Source organism: Triturus cristatus, chromosome 4_1, assembly GCF_964204655.1.
Source record: "Triturus cristatus chromosome 4_1, aTriCri1.1, whole genome shotgun sequence".
Lineage (NCBI taxonomy): Eukaryota > Metazoa > Chordata > Amphibia > Caudata > Salamandridae > Triturus > Triturus cristatus.
Genome location: NC_140585.1, coordinates 221,357,854 through 221,380,794, shown reverse-complemented (window position 1 = coordinate 221,380,794; position 22,941 = coordinate 221,357,854). Strand labels below are relative to the sequence as shown.

Here is a 22,941-nt window from a genome sequence, read left to right as displayed (position 1 = left end):
TGGTTTAGAAAATGATAGTCAGTATTTTAGAGTAGGTGTATCAAAGGTTATATTAGGGTGTGAAGAGGTGCATCAGATTATCACATAGATGATGTCATCAGTGATGTCATTTGAGATGTCATCAGTGATGTCATGAGTGATGTCACTGACCATGTCATGAGTGATGTAATATGTAACATCATCAGCAGTGCATTGCGGGGGCGCGAGTTATAGTTAGCTCTACTAACTATGACATTCGAATTTCTCTGTTTTTGTACAAGTGAAATGACCAACTGACTATAACGTCCCTGAAACCTATGGTTTTTTCAGTGAATTTCTAAGGATTTTTAAATGCTAATTTCTAACTATAATGTCTGTAAAACCTATGGTTTTTTCAGTGAATTTCAAAGGTTTTTTAAATGTTAATTTCTAATTATATTGTTCATTAAACCTATGTTTCAGTGATTTTAAATTATCATTCCGTTCTCAACCTGGTTAAAAAAGCAAGTTTTCCAGCAATAGCTCCCGCCAAAACAAAATTGCCACAAATGAGAGCAAATAATATGCAGAGTAGGCGTTACTGTACAAAAAAAACACAAAAACGCCACTTCCCGATATTTTCAACGAGCAGCCAAATCTGCGGTGTGTTCCAAAAACAGGCGATAAGCTGCGTTAGCAGTAGAAATGTAACATCTGCCTTTTACTGATGTAAAGTTGGACGACTACCTAAAGTGTGAAAGGGAGCCCAGCCCAGAATCACATCTGAAGACCAACACATGTCATAGAGCTACTGTTCATGCACCTCCAACACCCAAGAAGACCACAAAACCCACTGCCACCACCCTTAGGATCTCCCCCCGGACCACCCCCCTACTACCACTGAGGCAGCGCAAAACAGGACAGCGGACCTTCCCAAAATGGCATGACCCCTCAGCCACACAATAGCTGAATGTAGCAAGATGTGGCAACCAAACGTGTGAAGAACGCAAGTCACCCACCAATAATAATGCACCCAATATCAAGAGTACAGGGTGACACATTGGCGCTTGTGGCCCGGGAGGCGGCAGCACTACAACAGGGACACCTGCATCAATTGATTCCTCATACAGCCCAGGACGGAACCACGCTCAGCGCTCCGGAGTCATTGTTCACAGCCTCACGCAGGACTGGCATACGCCAGGTCAGCCCAATCCGTTTACACATACAGGGAGGGACAACAACGCTACATGGCCCAGCTTTTCATTTTAGTGATCTGCTGCTCACAGGTCTAGTTGTCAGTACGCCACATCCACACCCTGATGGCTGGTTTACACCCACACTACACCCATCAAGCACAGGCGTCACAGGACATGTGACACTGCCAATAAAAACGACCAGACGCACGTGCTCCATGCCATTTCCATTTCAGACTTGGTGCACCGGATGCACTGTGGCCGGCACAGGCACGCCGCCACGGGACAGTGAATTTCAGTCCACTGAGGTAGGGGCATTGTAAGTGCTGAGCGGGTGTGCAGCCTGCAATGATGCCCCGTCCCGGTGGTCCGGACAGCTCACGTTTTGTGTGCCCTACTGGACCGCAGTGTAGGACTAAGCCATCGAACAGCTGGGGCCTACCGCCACTGGTCACTGAGTTAGTGGCACCGCAAAGGCTGAGCAGGTGTGCAACCTGCGATGATGATGGGTGCACTGGTATGTCCTCTGCCATGGAAAAATCAAGACGCAGCACCAAATGTGAGACCTGTTGGCCTGCGGAGTGGGGCTGCATGATGTGGAGGGTACCCTGTCCGCGAAAAGGTAAGCAGTGAGGCCTGGGTGCGCAGGGGCGGGCAGACACCTCTGCGTGGTGGGAGTGGATGGGGTGCAGCAGCCTGGGTGTGCAGAGGTGGTCAGATACCTCTGGGCAGTGGAGTGGATGATGTGCAGCAGCCTGGATGCACAAAGGCGGGACAGCGATTTAGGCATGCGCAGTCATATATACTCTGACATTCCTGATTCTGTACTATGTTTCAGATGCGGGAGCTCGAGGGCTCCACTAGGTCCCGGCACGTGGTTGGAGACACAGCAGTGGTGTAAAGGTGAGCTGTGAGGGTGTTGTCCACAGTGTGGGCACTCACTGTCCCTCCTCATCTCTTCCTTTCTCTCCCTCACACTCTTTCTCTCTCTCTTCCTCTCTCTCACACTGTTTCTTTCTCTCACTCTTTCTCTCTCTCTTTCTCTCTCTCTCTCACTCTTCCTCTCTTTCTCTCTTCCTCTTTCTCACACCCTTTCTCTCTGTCTTCTTCTCACTATTTATTTCACTGAGAGTGGATGGGTGCAGCAGACTGGGTGCACAGCAGCAGGCAGACACCTCTGGGCAGTGGGAGTGGATGGGGTACATCAGCCTGGGTGCACAGCGGTGGACAGACACCTCTGGGCGGCAGGAGTCGATGGTGTACAACAGCTTGAGTGCGCAGGCCGGACAGACACCTCTGGGCGACGGGAGTCGATGGGGTGCAGCAGCCTGAGTGCGCAGGGGCAAAACAGAGAATTACGCATGTGCAGTTGTATGTACTCTGCCTTTACTATTTCTATACTATGTTTCAGATGACTAACTTGAGGGCTGCATTATATCCCAGCATGTGGTTGGAGACACACCGGTGGCAGAAAAGTCAGCTGTGAAGATTTTCTCCACAGTGTCAACACTCACTCTCCCTCTCCATCTCTTCCTTTCTGTCACTCACACTCTTTCTGTCACTTATTCTCTATCTCTTCCTTTCTATCTCTCACACTTTCTCTCTTTCTCTGTCTCTTCCTCTCTCTCTCATTCTTTGTTTCTCTCTCTTCCTCTCTCTCACTCTTTCTCTCTCTCTCTTTCTCTCTCTCACACTGTTTCTCTCTTTCTCTCTTCCTTGTATCTCACTCTTTCTCTCTTTCTCTTTTGCTCTGTCTTCCTCTCTCTCACTCTTTCTTTCTTTCTTTCTTTCTTTCTGTATCTCTTCTTCTCTCTCACTCTTTCTCTCTTTCTCTCTCTCTCTCTCCTTTGCTGGACGCAGGAGCCACCATCTTATCTTTCTTTTTGTCTTGCAAGCTGTGATTCACAAATTGTCGAGGGATGACACGCCATACCTGTAGCTACTTTTATTTTCTTCTTTTGTTTAAATAAAATGTTTTAAATGTAAATCCATACATGACTAAGATTCTTATTTGTCCAACCTCACAAGCATCTTCTTATTAATAATTGTACCACATTAGCCACATTTTTAGGTTCCAGATTCCCTAATATGACTGTCATATTTGTTTGGGGGGTGTGGGGGTGAGGGGGGATGGCGGACAAGGAGCTGCTGCTGGGGGGTGTTTGAGCAGTGTTGGGTGTCCGACCTGAATGATCGTGGGCTCCATTGCATCTGTTCTCAGAGACTTGCTAGCCGGCGGGCTGGCTCGTAGATGAAGAGCTGCGAGCCAACTGGCTGGATCATCGAGGGAGAGCTGCGGCCCGTCAGTTCGCAGAGGGAGAGCTGCAGGCCAGCTCGCAGAGGAACAGCTGCGGGACGACAGGTATAGGGAAGTGTGCGGGCCGTCAGCTTCCAAAGGGATAGCTGAGGAACAGTGATGTGGGGAGAGGGACCATGAAGGGGGTATCTCGCAGAGAGAGACCTGCGGCATATTTCCAGTCTTGGCTTCACAGATACAACTGCAGCCCGAGAAGTCGCACCCGAAGAGCTGCGAGCCGACCGGCGGTTCGCAGAGGGAGACTTGCGGGCCCAAGAAGGTTGTTTGGGGTATGCTGGTGATGTGGGAAGAGGGTGCGTTACCTGCTGATGTGGAGAGAGGCAGCGTGAAAGGGGTATCTCGCACAGACAGAGCTCCGGTATGTTTTCAGAGTTGCCTCGGACAGATGCGAGCTGACGGACTGAATCACAAAATGGCTTTTCAATGCTCATATAGTGTGACTTATTAACAGTTCGCACCCAGGCTCGCAGAGGGACAGCTGCGGCCCATGGGCTCGACTCGCAGAGGGAGAACTACGGGCCGTCCGCTCCCAAAGGAACAGCAGCGTACTAGCTCACAGAGGTAGAGGCACAGCAGCTTACTAGCTCACAAAGGTAGAGAGCTGCGAGCCGACGGACTGGCTTCTAAAGGCATACCTGCAAAGTGGTGATGTGGGGAGAGGGAGCGTGAAACAGGAATCTCGCACTTGACAGAGCTCCGGTATATTTTCAGTATTGCCTCGCAGAGGTAGAACTACGGAGAGATACGTGCTGACAAACTGAATCACAAAATGGCTGCCAACACTTCCTAGTCTCAACAGTTCGCAGCCAATGAGCTGCAAGCTCGTGCTCATAACGCCTCAACCAATCAGATGTCAGAATTCTCAAATATCGATATCTGTACAATATGATATTTCTCAAAAACTACTGAACGGATTTACCCCATTTAAACAAAAGCGTGATTTCTGGACCACAACCTTTCTCCCTGCCAAATGTGGCGCGTCCGCTCGCAAAGAGGCACAGCATGGTACTAGCTCACAAAGGTAGAGAGCTGCGAGCCGACGGACTGCCTTCTAAAGGCATAGCTGTGAGCTGGTGATGTGGGCAGAGGGAGCGTGAAAGGGGTAACTCGCACAGACAGAGCTCCGGTATATTAAATTGCCCCCGGCACCTTTGTTTTATATTTTCATTCGATGCGAGGCACAAGATGGCTGCTAACACTTCCTGGTTTGAAGTGTTAGTAGCCAATCAGAGGACACTTCCTGGTCCGAAGAGTTAGCAGCCAATCAGAGGCAAGCTCCTGCTCGGAGTTAGGCTCCGCCCAGATCTAAATATATTTTTTTCCTTTAATAACTCAAAAACTACTGTACATATTTGCACCATTTCAACAAAAGTGTGCTTTCTGGACCAAGAAATTTTTTCCTGCCAAATTTGGCGTAATTTCGTTCAGCAGTTTGACCTGTAGCCTTTTCTAAAGTTTCCTATGGAAAATGCATTGAGAAAACACGTTTTGGGACCCACCTTTTTTCTCAGTCCCCCCCTTGACCAATCACCACCAAACCTTGAAGATAGGAGCTGATCAAAAAAGAGAAACGTTTTGGAAAATGTCGTAAAGATTCGTCAAACGACGCCAAAGTTATAAGCACGTGAAAAAATGCTTTTCCTATGGAAACGTGGTCCTAACTATAACTATCTACTGTATATATTTATTTATTTATATATATATATATATATATATATATATATATATATATATATATAAATATATATATATATTATATATATATATAAATATATATATATATATATATATATTATCTACTGGCGGTCGCCAGTAGATAGTTATAGTTAGGACCCTGTTTCCATAGGAAATCCGCAACATTCTATTTTGAATAACTTTGGCGCCAGTTGACGAATCTTCGCGAATTTTTCAAAATAGGTGGGGCGCTACACTCCGCTCCTACCCTGAAAGTCTCGGGGGGATTCGTCAAGCGGGGGCTGAGATAAAAGGGGGGTCCCAAAACGCGTTTTTCCCATGCATTTTTCCATAGGACCTTTAGACAGAGCTACAGCCCGAACGGCTGAACAGAATTTAATGAAATTTGGCAGAGAGGTAGTCCTCAGGTCAAGGAAGTGCCTTTTGTAGGTTTGGTGTAAATCTGTTCAGTAGATTCTGAGAAAATAGCCTTTAAATCAATATATATATCTGAACCAGCTTACGGTGCGCTTACGGTGCGCTTATCGTACGCGTACGGTGACGTGCGTGAGCGCGATTCTGATTGGCCGTTAGATCTTAGTAAACATTCGAATCGGTCGAAACCAGGAAGCGGCGGCCGCCATTTTCTCTCTCGCACTCTGACAGGGGGTTGAAAAACAAAGTGCAAAAACATGTAAAGGGGCTGTTTAGACAGCTCCCAACCACCTAGCCATGTCGAGGGAGTCCCCAACTATCCCCCAAGTGAAAAAGGGGAATTTTAATTTTTTCGAAAATTTCGCCGATTACGCTTACCGTACGCGTACGGTAATAAATAATAAAAAAAAATAAAAAAATATCCACATTCTCACCACCCCGTGTGCAAATGGTGCCTGAAGGTCACCATTTGTGCATGGCTTATAGATGCTGAACAAAACATATATTTTACCTGTCACAACGATGCTCATCATATGTCCTCCATGTGCGCACGGTGCGCGAAGCGCATCGTGCGTTGATGGCCCATCTAGCGTAACGTGGGCACGCGGTGCGCGAAGCGCACCGTGCGCGCACGGAACGAACTGCGTTAAGTGGGCGCGCACGCCACAAATGGCGTAAAGTAACTTAGCATTTTAAAAAACGTACAAATTCACTGAAAAAACCATAGGTTTCACACACGGTATAGTTAGGAATTAGCATTTAAAAAACCTTGCAAATTCACTGAAAAAACCATAGGTTTCACACATGTTATAGTTAGCTGGACATTTTACTGATAAAAAACCAATGAAATTCCCCCGTTATAGTTACTGTAGGCAACTATAACTCACGCGACCGTAATCCTCTGCTGATGACATATGTGTCTTTATGAAAAAAAAATATTTGTAATATATGTATAGCTAAAATTTAATGGAAGAAGACATGGGCAAATAAGTGTCTAAATACAGTATTAGCATCAGCAGAGGATTGCGGTCGCGTGAGTTATAGTTGCCTACAGTAACTATAACGGGGGAATTTCATTGGTTTTTTATCAGTAAAATGTCCAGCTAACTATAACATGTGTGAAACCTATGGTTTTTTCAGTGAATATATATATATATATATATATATATATATATATATATATATATATATATATATATTCACTGAAAAAACCATGGGTTTCACACACGTTATAGTTAGGAATTAGCATTTAAAAAACCTTAGAAATTCAGTGAAAAAACCATAGGTTTCACACATGTTATAGTTAGCTGGACATTTTACTCGTAAAAAACCAATGAAATTGCCCCGTTATAGTTAGTTCAGCTAACTATAACTCGCGCGCCCGCAATGCACTGCTGATGACGTCACATATTACATCACTCATGACATGGTCAGTGACATCACTCATGACATCACTGATGACATCTCAAATGACATCACTGATGACCTCACTGATGACATCATCCAGTGAATGTGTGTTTTTCTGAAAATTAAATATGTTTTATATATGTATATCTCAAGGTCAATGGAAGAATAAATGGGTATATAAGTGTCTAAATGGATGCTTTGTTTTTGAAAAATTTATTGTGTAACTGACTGATTAAGTGTATCATAGTGAATACATGGCTTACTGTGTAATGTTTAAATATGAAAATATCTGTATCAGTCTCTCACTTTGTGTATAAGTGGTTGCATGGGTTGGTGAGTAGCTACATGGGTGTCTATATAGGTTATTAGTTGTTTTTTGAGTATCAGTCTGAGTGTCTGTATGGTTCGGTGGGGGGTATTATGTAGTGCATAGGTGCATGAATGAATGATTCACTCTTTGTGTGTGTTGAACACAGCATGTGTGCAGGACTGTATGGGTGGATGAGTGTGTGTATGGGTGTGTTAGTGAGTGAATGACTGTCTCAATAGTGTCTTTATGAGTAACTACATATGTTTAAAACTAGTATATGTGACTATTGGTGTATATATGTGAGTATATGTGAGAGATTGAAAGAGTTCCTGTATGAATAAGTATGTGTTTCTATAAGTGATTGTTTAAAAGACTAAGTATGTGTAAGTTTCTGTAGAAGTAGGTGTGGTGGTGTGTATATAACTGTATATGCTAGTAAATGTATGTTTGATTCTTTATTAGCATGAGTGACTATGTGTGTGAGTAACTCTGTGGATGAGTGGCATTGTGTAACAGGATGTATAGGTGTATGAGTACATGTGTTGAGTGAGTACATGTATGAGTGACTGTATTGGACTGTTGGTGAATGAGTGGATGTTTATGTAGATCTTAGAATTACTGAATAGGTTGTTGTAACTGGTATTGGTATGTCCATTGTTTTGAAAATTTTAGTCTCTATTTTTGAATGTGTGTATCAAAGGTTATATTAGGGTGAGAGGAGGTCTGCCACTCTATCACAAGGATGATGTCATCAGTGAGGTCATCAGTGATGTCATTTGAGATGTCATCAGTGATGTCATGAGTGATGTCACTGACCATGTCATGAGTGATGTAATATGTGACGTCATCAGCAGTGCATTGCGGGCGCGCGAGTTATAGTTAGCTGAACTAACTATAACGGGGCAATTTCATTGGTTTTTTACGAGTAAAATGTCCAGCTAACTATAACATGTGTGAAACCTATGGTTTTTTCACTGAATTTCTAAGGTTTTTTAAATGCTAATTCCTAACTATAACGTGTGTGAAACCCATGGTTTTTTCAGTGAATTTGTACGGTTTTTTAAATGCTAATTCCTAACTATAACGTGTTTGAAACCCATGGTTTTTTCAGTGAATTTGCAAGGTTTTTTAAATGCTAATTTTTTTTTTAGTCTTCAATTTTTTCTAACATATTTTTAATTTAATTTTCTTACCTTTTATAAAGACTATGCTTAAATTTTTAAAATTCTTTAATATGTTTTTTTTATATATTTTTTAAAATAAACATGTAAAATTTATTTCCAGTTTTTTAAAAAAAAAATTTAGTACGCGTACCGTAAGCTCACGGTAAGCGTACGGTTTACGCAACGTCCGTAATCTTTCTATGCTGCTTGCGTATAGTTACGCACTTTGCGTAGCCGCGCGTACTGCGCGTGGGACGCGTGCGCGCTTACGCCACACGCGCACGTTACGCGGAAGTGTCGGGTAGTGACTGTTATGCGCATGCGCGCAAGCGCGTGTCTTTTTTACGCGCATGCGTACTTTTTGCCGTAAGCGCACCGTAAGCGTACCGTAAGCGTACGGTTGGTCATGTGATCATGCAACACAACTTTTGATTGGTTGAAACTACTTTCAGTTCTAGAACTCTCCTACACCACACCCATTCCCCTCATTTCTGCTTGTGATCCCTTAGGAGAAGGAGCTGGTTTGTCTTTGGGATACGATGGCAGAACAGCAGAGCCCTTCTGAGAGTGAGGCTAGCACCAGCAGCACTGTCTTGAGGCAGAGAGCGAGGAAACAAAAGCCTTCTTATGTTTGGGATTATTTTACTTTTCCTGAAGGCCAGCAAAAGGTGAATGCACCCTTAGTTACTTGCAGGCTGTGTCAGCGTGTACTTTCTAGAGGTAATCCTGACAGGAAGTATTCCTTTGGGAATCACACCATGAAGAGACACCTCCAGGATGTACACAGAAGGACACATGGTCATCTTTTTGGAGGTAACTCTTCAGAAAGACGAGCCAGTACATCCACAGCAGCTCAGCCTGGACCATCATCTGCAGGGCTGACTCCTTCTTCTGCAGGTCAGGTGAGCCCTTCATCTGTGGGGGGAGAATCTCCTTTTGCTGGCCCTCTGGAAATTAACCCTCGGTTTGCGAGGGTTGAAGTACGGTGCGCCACTTGTCACGATCTAATTACTTATAGGGAGACCAGTGTTTCCCTGGTGAACAGTAAAATAGATCAGCACACTTGTCGTACCGTCTAATATTCCCAATCTTTCTTTCCTCTGTCCCTGCATGAACACAACGGTTCTTTTAAGAGCCAACCTTATCTTTCATCTTTTTTTTACATATGTTTTTAAAAACTTTTTTTTATTTTTTTTTACCGTACGCGTACGGTGCGCGTACTTTTTTATTTTTTTTTTTAAAAAAACACTAAAAATCATTTATGACATTACATTGACCTTGAGAGACTACAATTATTATTATTGACTTACCATACTCACTGAAAAAATATTTATTCATTTCTTTTTTTAAAAAATAGTTTTAAAAATGTTTGTAGTTTTCGTAAATTTTCTATATCTATCTGGAAAAAAAGTAAAAAGTATTAATATTTTTAAAACTTTTTATAATATAGTACACATATTTACATTTTTTCCCAAAAAATATTTTTGCCTTATTTTTGCTGTTTTCAGAATATATTGCATTTCACTATAAATTGTGAAAGCCAGTTTTTAGGACTCAGCGGGATCAGGCTAGATTTCAGTGCCGGGAAGGGTCAGGGTAGTTGCTAGAGTTCAGGGGGGCGGGCTAGTTTTTAGGGCTCAGGGGAGCAAGGTAGTTTTATGGGCTTGGGGTTGTCAGGGTAGTTTTTAGGGCTCGGGGGGAGGGCCTGGGTGTGAACTTTACCAGACATATCCCTTTACTAGTCATGCCTTTACCACAAAATTGTGTGGTAAAAGCATACATGGTAATAGCATGCATGGAAAAAGAAAGCGGGCAAAAAAAATACCAATCACAAAGATTGTATTAAAAAAGCCCTGATTCTTTTTTTACTTAAACTTAACATTATAGAAATGCATAATATTGTAAAAAAATATCATCTAATACCAATACTTATTCCTTTAAAATACCGTCTGATATGTTTGTTTCAGAAGTATAATCACAATATTATATCTCAAATAACTCCAAAAAACATCTGATTTCATTTCCTTTAGGCCAAATAGTAATTTTAAATTTTTGTTTGGATTAAATTACCAACGGTAATCCAATAAAATTCTAAAGTTTAATTTGTCCAGATCTCACAGATTCTCTGTAACATTTTGGTTCACGAAAATTTTTTGATTAATTTATTTAGTCCACAATAGAATTGGTTACTTTTCCACATGGCCAAATAGTAATTTTTTAAATCATTTTTGAAAAAATTTCCAATGGCAGTCCAATAACATTCCAAAATATAAAATGTGCAGAAGTTACCGATAATCTCAAAATTATTGGTTTTTCAAAATTTCATTAAAAATTAAAAAAGTCCACATTACAATTGGTTATCTTTCCATTAGGCCAAATGATAATTTAAAAAAATTTTTTTTTACAAAATTGCAATGGTAATCCAGTAAAATGGTAAAATTGTTTTGTCCAGATCTTGCCAAGTCTCTCTAAAATTTAGGTTTCAGGAAGATTAGATATGAATTTGCTAAATCAAAAGGCAAACGTTGTTTGAAAATCAATTGAGAATCATTACACAGTGTCCAGCCTTTTTCACATTTAAGATAAACTGTGTAATGTCCAGAAGTAACAGTAGGTCCATCATGGAAAATTATTGCAACAGTTACAAAAGTTTTTCCTGAAATTGATAATTGCTGTCCTGTAAACTTCTTTATTAAAGTATCCAATGTTGAACCATCAGCTCTACATCGTTGCATCATTAAAATTACATACTGTCCGTATTCCTTTAAAATTAATGTTGAAAACATGTCAGAATTACACTCACCACATTTCATGCTATGATTAGCATCTTTAACTAATTTTGCAAAAGTGACTGTTTTACTCTCTGGCAATGTCAAATAAATAAACCTTTCATTATCAACAATAGAGCCACTTATATTATAACAATTATCACAACTATGTTCCCATTTATAAGAGAGACCAAAAAAAATGTCAATGGGAACTCCTTCTTCTTCCACTACCTGAAGAAAATACATCAAAAATTCATGTGCATCTTGCTGTTCATTTTGAGAAAACTGTGTTCGTCCTGAACATACATCTAAAAGTTTTCTAATGTCAGTAGCACTTTCTATTTGAGTTTTATCTTTACTCAGCTTTTGAAAAAGGAGACTCAGCTCTGAACAGAATCTTTTTCCCTGATTTACTATTATCTGCTCTTGCAAACTTTCCAGATAAAATGCAACATTCAGCACTACATTTGCGTAGCAGTTGACACCAGAGCTATTTTCAAAATGACATCCTACAACCTGTTCTTCATTTTCCTTTTTCTTTTTGCTTGCAATTACATCACTCCTCTTTTTTTTCCTCTTCTCTACATCTTCACTACAGATATTCTCATTTTTCCTTTTACGAGAAACTACACGTTTCTCCAACACAGGATACTGACCTAAATGAGGAGCATAGCTTCTTCTTAATCTATTATACTCCTTTACACAATTTGTATCAGCACTAACTTTTGATTCTTCAAAGTCTATCATGAATAAACCTGATAATGTTTTGACTCGTGACAAAGCAACATATGCCATACCTTCTTTGAACACAGTTGAACCAATGTTCACAAATGCACAATCTACAGTCAATCCTTGAGACTTGTGAATAGTTACAGCATATGCTAGAGAAAACGGAAACTGCTTCCTACGTACATATAAGTCTTTCACAAGCATAAAACGAACTGTACAACGACAAATATCTTTAACTTCATCTATCTGATCAAATTTTATTTTTAAACATTCAATTCCTTCTTTTTTCTGATAATTAATAAAACCCACAACTCTTCCCATCGCTCCATTAACTAAACCTTTCTCAACATCCAAATTTCTCCTTAAAAACACTCTACAGTTCATGCAAACATATAGATTTTTTTCTAATCCAGCTGTTTTGGAGATGTTCTTCTCTAGTGAGTCCAATTTATTTTTCAGTTTGCCTGTTACTGTGACAGTAATTCTTCCATCCTCAATTTTGACCACTGCTTCCAATTTCCTGATCTCTTCCTTTTCCAATTTCAAAAGCTCCTCATTGAATATTGAGCATTCACGTAGAGTTGGCATTAAGCAGATGACACTTTTGTTTTCTGCAATATTCTTGTATATTTTCTCTGCAACTATTTCTTCCTTTGGAAATAAATTATGTAGCAGCCGACTCTGTAATGCTTTTTTGCCAACTTCTGTGAGTAGTCCAATTCTGATATCTTTCAGAATACTTCCATATTCTTCATCGTTTGCTTGCCTCATATTAGTTGTAAGTTCCTTGTACTCAAAGAAGGACCAAATATTTGTATTTCCGATGCTTCCCAATGACTTCTTCGTGTCTTCATGTGTCACAGTATTAAACACTGGTTGTCCTTTAACTGGAGTAAGTTGCAAAAGATCTCCAAAAACTATGACGTGTTTTCCACCAAATAACACGTCATAGTCTGTCTTCAAAATTTGCTGCATTCTTAAATGCACAAAGGCAAGCATTAAGTTTGATACCATGCTCACCTCATCAATAATGAGAACTTGCATCTTCTTCAATACTCGTGAAACTTCCAAGGATGCTTCTCCAGTTAGCTTGTTGAATTGTATTTTGTTCTCATGCTCCACTGGTAACATTAGCAAACGATGTAAGGTGATTCCTTTTATGTTATATGCTGCTAACCCAGTTGGAGCAGTAACCACACAAGACAAAGTAGAATCCGTTTTTTGCTTTAGGTAGCTTCTGATGACTTTAATTAGGAAACTTTTTCCAGTGCCAGCTTGTCCGCTTACATACATCCTGATTGGATGAAATGATGTGCATGAGCACTCTTTTTTTACATGTAGAAATCCGTGATCAATTTTGTTTTTGATCTCTTCATAAATTTGTTGCTGCTCTTGATTCAGTTGTCTTTCCAAATTTTCTAAGTCTATAAATTCTTCTTGAGCTTGATTCATAGCCGTTTCCACTTCATTCATGGCTATTGATGCTTCATTTTCAACGATTGGTTGTCCTAGGGGATCTTGACTGTGTGTTCCTGAACTTTGGCTGTCCTGAGAACTGTCTCTAGCTATTTCTGCTGCAATTGTAGTTTCCTGTTCAATTTCTTCATTTAACATTTGCAGATAAGTTGTGAATGTATTGCATTGTATGCTGTCTTTGCAAGCATTAAATGAATCCTCATAGCTTTGAAATTCTCCCAGTAGTTCATCCTCTGTACGCCATGGTTTAAACAACTGTAAAAGAGCCAAGTAGTAAAATTCTTTCTTGTCGGTAGTGTCGCAACTCAGCTTCCGGTGATTTATCAAACTTCCTTTGGTTTGCTTCACCAAACATCCTTCTTCACCAACAACTTTATATTTTCCATTATTAATGTCTTCTGCAGCTTTCCGTGAATAAATGTAGTTCTGCAACACTTCATAGAGACACATGTTCTCCAGATGATGACTTCTCTTGGGATAATATGTGTCCAACATGTTTGTTTTCAAAATATCTGTACTTTCTGGGTCATTCTCGGCCAAATATTCAATTTCTCCAACAGATTTCAGTACCCGATTTCTCATTGCTGCAAGGCCTAAACTTGCCCAAATTATTCTTCTTGACTTCGAGTAGAGACTTGCAGAAGATAACCTATCTGAACATTCGTAGGATCCAATTTCTCGATGCGATAACATCTTCAAACTGAAACTGTACAGCTTCTTACTGACAGTCTTCTCGTGAGAAATCTCTTCCCACATTTCCTTCAATTCTGTTTTTTCTGATTTCGTAATGTAAGACGTTACATATCGTGCAACAGCAATGGAATTGTCAGCTACATACTGTATATCCATGTTAGCGTTCCACATGGATAAAATGACTGGGTTGTAGTCATTTATATTTTTTGATTCTTCTTTTCTTTTAAGGTTGTAGGTATTCTGAGGTGATTTTCTTGTGATAGTATGTCTCACAGCTGACGTAAAACTGTTTACTCTTCCATTTGAAAGAACAGGTCTAGGAAATCCAAATCGACATTTAGTGTAGTATTTTTCTTTGCTCTTGTATTTCCGTCGACAGTATTTTCCACACCGATGACTTTGGAAACGTAAAACTTGCTCCTTTAACTTGTTCTCTTCTGTGCTTTTTGGTATACCACATGTTGCATATTCTTCAATGTAAGATAACACTGCTTCATCAGTATCTGTTCCAAACTTTGGGGCATCCTTGATCCACAACAGCATATGAATATGAGGAGCACCTCTTGCCTGGTACTCTTTTCTCCAAAAGAAATCCACTACTTCTCCAAGGGGTGGATTTTTTTTATTGCAGATGAAGGACATCATAGCCTCAAATCTATGATTGAAATATCTGCAAACATTAACCGGATCCAATGAGCACAGTTCTCCTGCTGTCTTGTATTCGATGTTTTTAATGTTTGAATTGGCCTCTCGTAGAAAATCCAGTAAATCATCCCAAGCGTACTCGGCACAGCTTAGGGTAAGGAACCATGTTGGTGTTCCTAAATTGCGTAACATGCATTTTAGTTCACCATGGCGTCGGTACCAATATTCATTTGTCCCACGCTGACAAGCCATCTGATTGATCAGTTGTGTTTCCAAATGATCATCTCGGTGCTGCACTTTCTCCATAAAATCCTTAGCAGACTCATTTTGTAAATGTACTCCACTTTTTAAAATGTGATTTACTGCATAAGACAGTGCAGACAAGTCGCTTTCAAATAAAAGATGGAACAAATAAGGAATACTTTGTCGAAATCTGGGATCTTCAGCATATAGTCTTGTAGTCCGATACTCTGAAGCTGGAATCTGTTCTGGACGTTCATCGTATCGTCCTCCTTTTCCCGTAGGAAACAGCTGGGGAAAACATCGAGCTTCCAAGCTCTCCTCCCATACACTCACGGGAGTTCCTTTTGCTTTCTTCATCTGAAAGAGATCAATATTGTCTCCCATAACTTCTTTCGAATGAAGAGGATGTATGCTAAAATGTTCATAAATTTCTTCTTCCTTTGTCTTGTCCACTTTTTCAATTTGTCCAGTTGGTGTTTCTGTGTCTTCTTGAAAATCTTCGTCTTCTTCTTCTTCTTCTATATAAATTGATTCATACCATTTGTTATTTTTTTTCAAATACAAATTTGCTCTTTGTACTTTCTGCACATCTACCAGCTCCTGCCAAATCTTCTTATTCTTTGTAGGTACACCATTAACCAGAATAATTAATGGTTCAGTTTCCAAAGTATCCGCATCAATAGTTTCCATATTTTTTTTCAAATCCAAGGGCAAATACACCACTCTACCTTTTAAACCTCTCAGTAAATCTGAAGGAGGTAATTTACCAGTTTTGGGCTCCATACGTACTATGGTCTGGAACGGATGAACACATTGAATGAGTATAGACTCATATGTATTTAATTCAGAAAGTTCAGCAGGAATAGCATCCAATTCTAAATTATTATGTACAGCTCTGGTCGGCATTCTATTTTCCTCTAACTTGTTGTAACAGTATTTACAAATACGCTGATCTTCACCCAATTCAAAACAATTTTCAAGAAATATATATGTGGCAAAATCCTTCCACTTATAATTATCTTCATTTTCACTCTTTCTGTAGAGATCAACATTCCTAGTTTGTTTTCTATAATGAGTTCTGCGGCAACAAATACAAGTAACATTTGGTCTTTCATTAGAGACTATTGCAAATTTTGTTATGTGATCATTAAATGTCTTACTTACAGAAGGTTCTACATTCTCTTCCACTTCTTCCTCATTTACTGTGTCCTTCTCTGCACTGTTTTGTTCAGGACCAAAGTAACAAACCTGAATTTCATCAACAACCTTCTCTACATCTGATACCGTTCCTCGGAACAGAGCCCTATTCTATTCATTTAACTTTATTGCTGGACTTTTGGCAAAATACAACCGTCTCACAAACTTTCTCATTTCAGTATGATGAACAGCCAGCATCCTAAAATGATAGAAAACACTATTGCACACTTTTCTAGATAGACAGGCCAGAGAATGACCCTGCAAACCAGTATTCTCTCTCACTCTGCATGGATCCAGACTTTGAAGCACCTTAATCTTCTGTTTTACACTTTTTTTACTATATTCTCTTAGAAACTCTTGAAATCTGTCAATAGATTCCTGACGCACAGTGCAAATACTACTACAATTCCAAGTGTACACTGGGGCTTTAGGACGTCTCCCCATTGCCTCATCTGCCATCACTTATACCTCATCTCTTGGAACCATTATCTCCTTCTCCATTATGCAACCATTTTTTACTTCGTATGAACGACCTCTGGTGTCAACTGCATGCAGCAAACTATTACTTTGAAAATAGCTCTCTTCATTAAAAAAAGGTTCACTACTTGAACTATGCATCCACTTTCCTAAAAACACTTTACAAAAGTTTGTTCTGTTCACTACTCTTTTGCTTTTGCTTTGTGATTTCAGTACATTAACCATTTTATCTAATGTACGCATCCTATTCAAAATTAATATGAATAGTTTCCTTTTTAATTCTAATGCTTTTGCTGCAATGGCTTCAATTTCTTTTTTTCTCTTGTAATATTTTGCCTTTTGCTTATATTTCTTCACATCCTTTATCAAATTGGACATAACTCTTCTCTGAAACATTTTTCTACGTATCTCTTTAAACGCTGTTTTTCTGTTTATGTAAAACTTTTCAGTTGCAGAAGGTATATTTGCATTAACTAAATTCTCAATTTTTTGCTGTTCTCTTCGTTTTGTTACATTCTTTCCAGGACAGACATTTTGTACATTTTTCTTTGTTTTGAATATTTTTTTAAGAAATTGTTTTTTCTGCTTACCAGAAGATTTTTTCTTTTTCCCAACATGAGCATCTTCTACTAACTTTGGTCCTCCAGTTGTCTTCAAATATAGTTTTTTTTTAGCGTTTTTTGAACTCTAGATTTTGTAGGCATCTTAAATTTTGTTCACTGTTCTTCAGCAATACCTGAAAAAAACTAAAAAAAAATCCTTTATTGTATTTAAATATATTACTACATTTCTTTTCACAATAGTCACAAAACGAAATTTCTTTGCCAATTTGAATGCACACAAACTGCTCTTATTTTTGGGCAAGTGAAAATCACTTTTACAAACTGTCACATTATGAAACCACTTTTCAGATTTTTTAAAAAGCCCATGTCCAGAGTGCTACACTCCAGCAAGGGCAACCAGCCTTAGTGAAGCTGAATGTATTTGCATTACAGACTGAAACCTGAAAACCCCACTCGCTTGTAAATACTGTGCATGACTATACATGGCAAGCACATGGGTGTGTGCTAAGACTCTGCTTCTTCCCCCAAAAATTCGCTCCCCCTTTCCATCTAATGTAACTGTGAAATCACCAGAGCAAGACGCAATAAATCTCTGCCTATAATTCCTCTATGCACACAGAGTCATGTTTTCACATTAGTCCCAAAACGAAATTTCTTTGCCAATTTGAAAGCACACTTACTGCTCTTTTTTTTTCCGGCGCAAGTGAAAATCACTTTTTACAATTGGAAATCACTTTTACAGACTGACACATTATGAAACCACTTTTTTTGATTTATTTAAATGCACATGTCCAAGCTGTTTTTTCAGACCACCACCATGTGTATTCTCGGTGACTGCCTACACTCCAGCAAGGGCAACCAGCCTTAGTGATGCTGAATGTATTTGCATTACAGACTGAAACCTGAAAACCCCACTCGCTTGTAAATACTGTGCATGACTATACATGGCAAGCACATGGGTGTGTGCTAAGACTCTGCTTCTTCCCCCAAAAATTCGCTCCCCCTTTCCATCTAATGCAACTGTGAAATCACCAGAGCAAGACGCAATAAATCTCTGCCTATAATTCCTCTCTGCACACAGAGTCATGTTTTCACATTAGTCCCAAAACGAAATTTCTTTGCCAATTTGAAAGCACACTTACTGCTCTTTTTTTTTTCGGCGCAAGTGAAAATCACTTTTTACAATTGGAAATCACTTTTACAGACTGACACATTATGAAACTTTTTTTTTTGATTTATTTAAATGCACATGTCCAAGCTGTTTTTTCAGACCACCACCATGTGTATTCTCGGTGACTGCCTACACTCCAGCAAGGGCAACCAGCCTTAGTGATGCTGAATGTATTTGCATTACAGACTTAAACCTGAAAACCCCACTCGCTTGTAAATACTGTGCATGACTATACATGGCAAGCACATGGGTGTGTGCTAAGACTCTGCTTCTTCCCCCAAAAATTCGCTCCCCCTTTCCATCTAATGCAACTGTGAAATCACCAGAGCAAGACGCAATAAATCTCTGCCTATAATTCCTCTATGCACACAGAGTCATGTTTTCACATTAGTCCCAAAACGAAATTTCTTTGCCAATTTGAAAGCACACTTACTGCTCTTTTTTTTTCCGGCGCAAGTGAAAATCACTTTTTACAATTGGAAATCACTTTTACAGACTGACACATTATGAAACCACTTTTTTTGATTTATTTAAATGCACATGTCCAAGCTGTTTTTTCAGACCACCACCATGTGTATTCTCGGTGACTGCCTACACTCCAGCAAGGGCAACCAGCCTTAGTGATGCTGAATGTATTTGCATTACAGACTGAAACCTGAAAACCCCACTCGCTTGTAAATACTGTGCATGACTATACATGGCAAGCACATGGGTGTGTGCTAAGACTCTGCTTCTTCCCCCAAAAATTCGCTCCCCCTTTCCATCTAATGCAACTGTGAAATCACCAGAGCAAGACGCAATAAATCTCTGCCTATAATTCCTCTATGCACACAGAGTCATGTTTTCACATTAGTCCCAAAACGAAATTTCTTTGCCAATTTGAAAGCACACTTACTGCTCTTTTTTTTTTCGGCGCAAGTGAAAATCACTTTTTACAATTGGAAATCACTTTTACAGACTGACACATTATGAAACCACTTTTTTTGATTTATTTAAATGCACATGTCCAAGCTGTTTTTTCAGACCACCACCATGTGTATTCTCGGTGACTGCCTACACTCCAGCAAGGGCAACCAGCCTTAGTGATGCTGAATGTATTTGCATTACAGACTGAAACCTGAAAACCCCACTCGCTTGTAAATACTGTGCATGACTATACATGGCAAGCACATGGGTGTGTGCTAAGACTCTGCTTCTTCCCCCAAAAATTCGCTCCCCCTTTCCATCTAATGCAACTGTGAAATCACCAGAGCAAGACGCAATAAATCTCTGCCTATAATTCCTCTATGCACACAGAGTCATGTTTTCACATTAGTCACAAAACGAAATTTCTTTGCCAATTTGAAAGCACACTTACTGCTCTTTTTTTTTCCGGGCCAAGTGAAAATCACTTTTACAGACTGACACATTATGAAACCTTTTTTTTTAATTTATTTAAATGCACATGTCCAAACTGTTTTTTCAGACCACCACCATGTGTATTCTCGGTGACTGCCTACACTCCAGCAAGGGCAACCAGCCTTAGTGATGCTGAATGTATTTGCATTACAGACTGAAACCTGAAAACCCCACTCGCTTGTAAATACTGTGCATGACTATACATGGCAAGCACATGGGTGTGTGCTAAGACTCTGCTTCTTCCCCCAAAAATTCGCTCCCCCTTTCCATCTAATGCAACTGTGAAATCACCAGAGCAAGACGCAATAAATCTCTGCCTATAATTCCTCTATGCACACAGAGTCATGTTTTCACATTAGTCACAAAACGAAATTTCTTTGCCAATTTGAAAGCACACTTACTGCTCTTTTTTTTTTCGGGGCAAGTGTAAATCACTTTTACAGACTGACACATTATGAAACCACCATGTGTAACTACAACAAAAACAATTCCCATTTCTATTATTCATTTCTTAAGTTACCACATACATCCCCTCTCAAACTGTAAACTCACCTTTAAAATTAGTTAGTTGTGAAAGAAATGTGACACTCAAACAGCAGATTATCAGAGCCAGGATCTCTGTTGTGTTCACCTCTCTCCTCTCAGCAGAACCAGATAATGGCAAACTTTCCCTCTTTTTTTCCACACATATACTTGTAAGTTTCAAATCTCAGTGCTTCCCCCTTTTTTTCAAATGTAATCACACATTTCTATTGGTTGAAAACCAACCCTTTTCCAAAAGTACCCTTCCCCCAACTTGACTTCTGCCTAGTACCCTTCCCCCAACTTGACTTCTGCCTGCTACCATAGCAACAGCTCATGGAACACTGCTGTGTGGAGTTAGGTCAGAAGTTCGCCACACAATGTTTCAATTCCACAGAGCAAGAGTGATTGACTTTTCAAACCTTACAGCAAATCCATAGTACTGTTCTTTGGTTACACATTTTTTTGTACCAATACAAAACATGCTTCTATTAATTTACACATACAGCCTAGTTTTTTTTCTAGAATGGTATGAAACAGCCAATCAGTTCTTTTTGTTTTGTTAAAAATATGTATGCCTCCATTTCCAAACTGTCTTTCTTTTCATATTGCCATTCTACTGAAAGACACCTCCTGAGTGCATCCAGTTCTCCTTTGAAGATGTTCACAGCGTGGATTGTAGGGCACAGCTATGTCTTCTGGAGTGAAAAGTTTGCAGAGAAAACAGGTATGGTGAGAGACCTTGCTTTGCCAAATGTAGACATTAAATGGATTGGTCAGAGAGGGTTAAAGTGGCACCAATTGATGCCATTGGTGAAATCCTTCATTCAAATCCAACACCCTGACCTCATAATAGTGCACTGTGGTGGCAATGACCTAGGCACTTTGACTGGGGTAGGTCTGGAAATGCTTATGAAGGACACCTTTTCACAACTGTTTACACTTTTCCCTAAAACTGCCTTTGTGTTTTCCAACATATGCCAAAGGCAAAAATGGAACTGGTCCAATCATTTCTGTCCGCAGATTGACAAAGCAAGAAAGCACGTCAACAAATCTGTTTCTGCTTTCCTCCGTGACTATGGTATGGGTGCCATTTACCACAACAACTTGCGTTATGACATGCAAGACATTTATAGAGGAGATGGTGTGCACTTCAATGATGAAGGGAACAGAATCTTCCTCTTGAACCTTAGACTCTGCATCGGTACTTACTTGTAGGTACCACTAAAAAAATGACTTCATAAACACAACAGCTCTTTTTAGAGCTCCCTAATTTCTAAACTCTTAATTCGTCATTTCATTTATTCATTTTTATTTTTTTTGACCGTACGCTTACCGTAAGCTTACCGTACGCGTACCCCGTGATTTTTTAAAAAATCAATAAATGTTTTTTTTGTACTTTTCTGTCCTTCTTTGACCCCCTTACAAATGTTAGGGGGTCTGTAACTCTCCTCCTTGCCCCCTTTTCTTGTTTTCACTCTTTTTTTTTCAGAGTGAAACACAGAAAATGGCGGCCGCCGCTTCCTGGTTTCGGCCGATTCGAATGTTTACTAAGATCTAAGAGCCAATCAGAATCGCGCTCGCGCACGCCACCGTACGCTTACGGTAAGCGTACGGTAAGCGTACCGTAAGCGGGCTCAGATATATATATTGATTTAAAGGCTATTTTCTCAGAATCTACTGAACAGATTTACACCAAACCTACAAAAGGCACTTCCTTGACCTAGGGACTACCTCTCTGCCAAATTTTGAGTAATTCTGTTCAGCCGTTCGGGCTGTAGCTCGTTCTAAAGGTCCTATGGAAAAATGCATGGGAAAAACGCGTTTTGGGACCCCCCTTTTATCTCAGCCCCCGCTTGACGGATCCCCCCGAGACTTTCAGGGTAGGAGCGGAGCGTAGCGCCCCACCTATTTTGAGAAATTCGCGAGGATTCGTCGACCGGCGCCAAAGTTATTCAAAATAGAATGTTGAGGTTTTCCTATGGAAACGTGGTCCTAACTATAACTACCTACTGGCGACCGCCAGTAGGTAATATATATATATATATATATATATCATATAAACTTGTCCAGCAAAGATGAAGTAGCACTCACGTCAAACTCAGGGAAAAGACAGACGGCTGAGATTGCTGGAACCGGCATTCTTGCCTTGCGAGCTACATATCGCCATATCCTTGATCAAAGGCTTCCAGCTAAGCAAGTGCAACTAACAACCAAACCACCATACTGTTTTGCTTCCTCCTTTTATTAGCCCCACATGAGTAAGTATCAGGTTTCATTATGGGACATGTGGTTTCAGTCTCAAAATTAAAGCCCTTGTGGGTGTCACACTGCCAAAAAATTATTAAAAATAGTTACGTTGCCCCCGGTGAGGCTACAGCTTCTGTCAAAAACAGATTTTCAAAGCCCCTTTGACGCTCCGTTTCAGTCTGCAACAGCCAAGACACACAAATCCACTGTTCTCTTCTTAGCAGCGGTGCAACTTCACGGTTTGGACGACCATTTCCAATCATACAAGCTTGTCCAGCAAAGACGAAGTAGATCTCACGTCAAACTCAGGGCAAAGACAGAAGGCAGAAATTGCTGGAATTTTCTCTGAGTT

General features: G+C 40.1%; 1 protein-coding gene across 3 annotated transcripts in view; it reads left to right on the top strand.

Annotated features, from left to right (window-relative positions):
* The window catches only part of LOC146854122 (E3 ubiquitin-protein ligase TRIM39-like), a 387,595-nt gene that overhangs the window by 182,801 nt on the left and 181,853 nt on the right, over nucleotides 1-22,941 (top strand). The window lies entirely within an intron of this gene.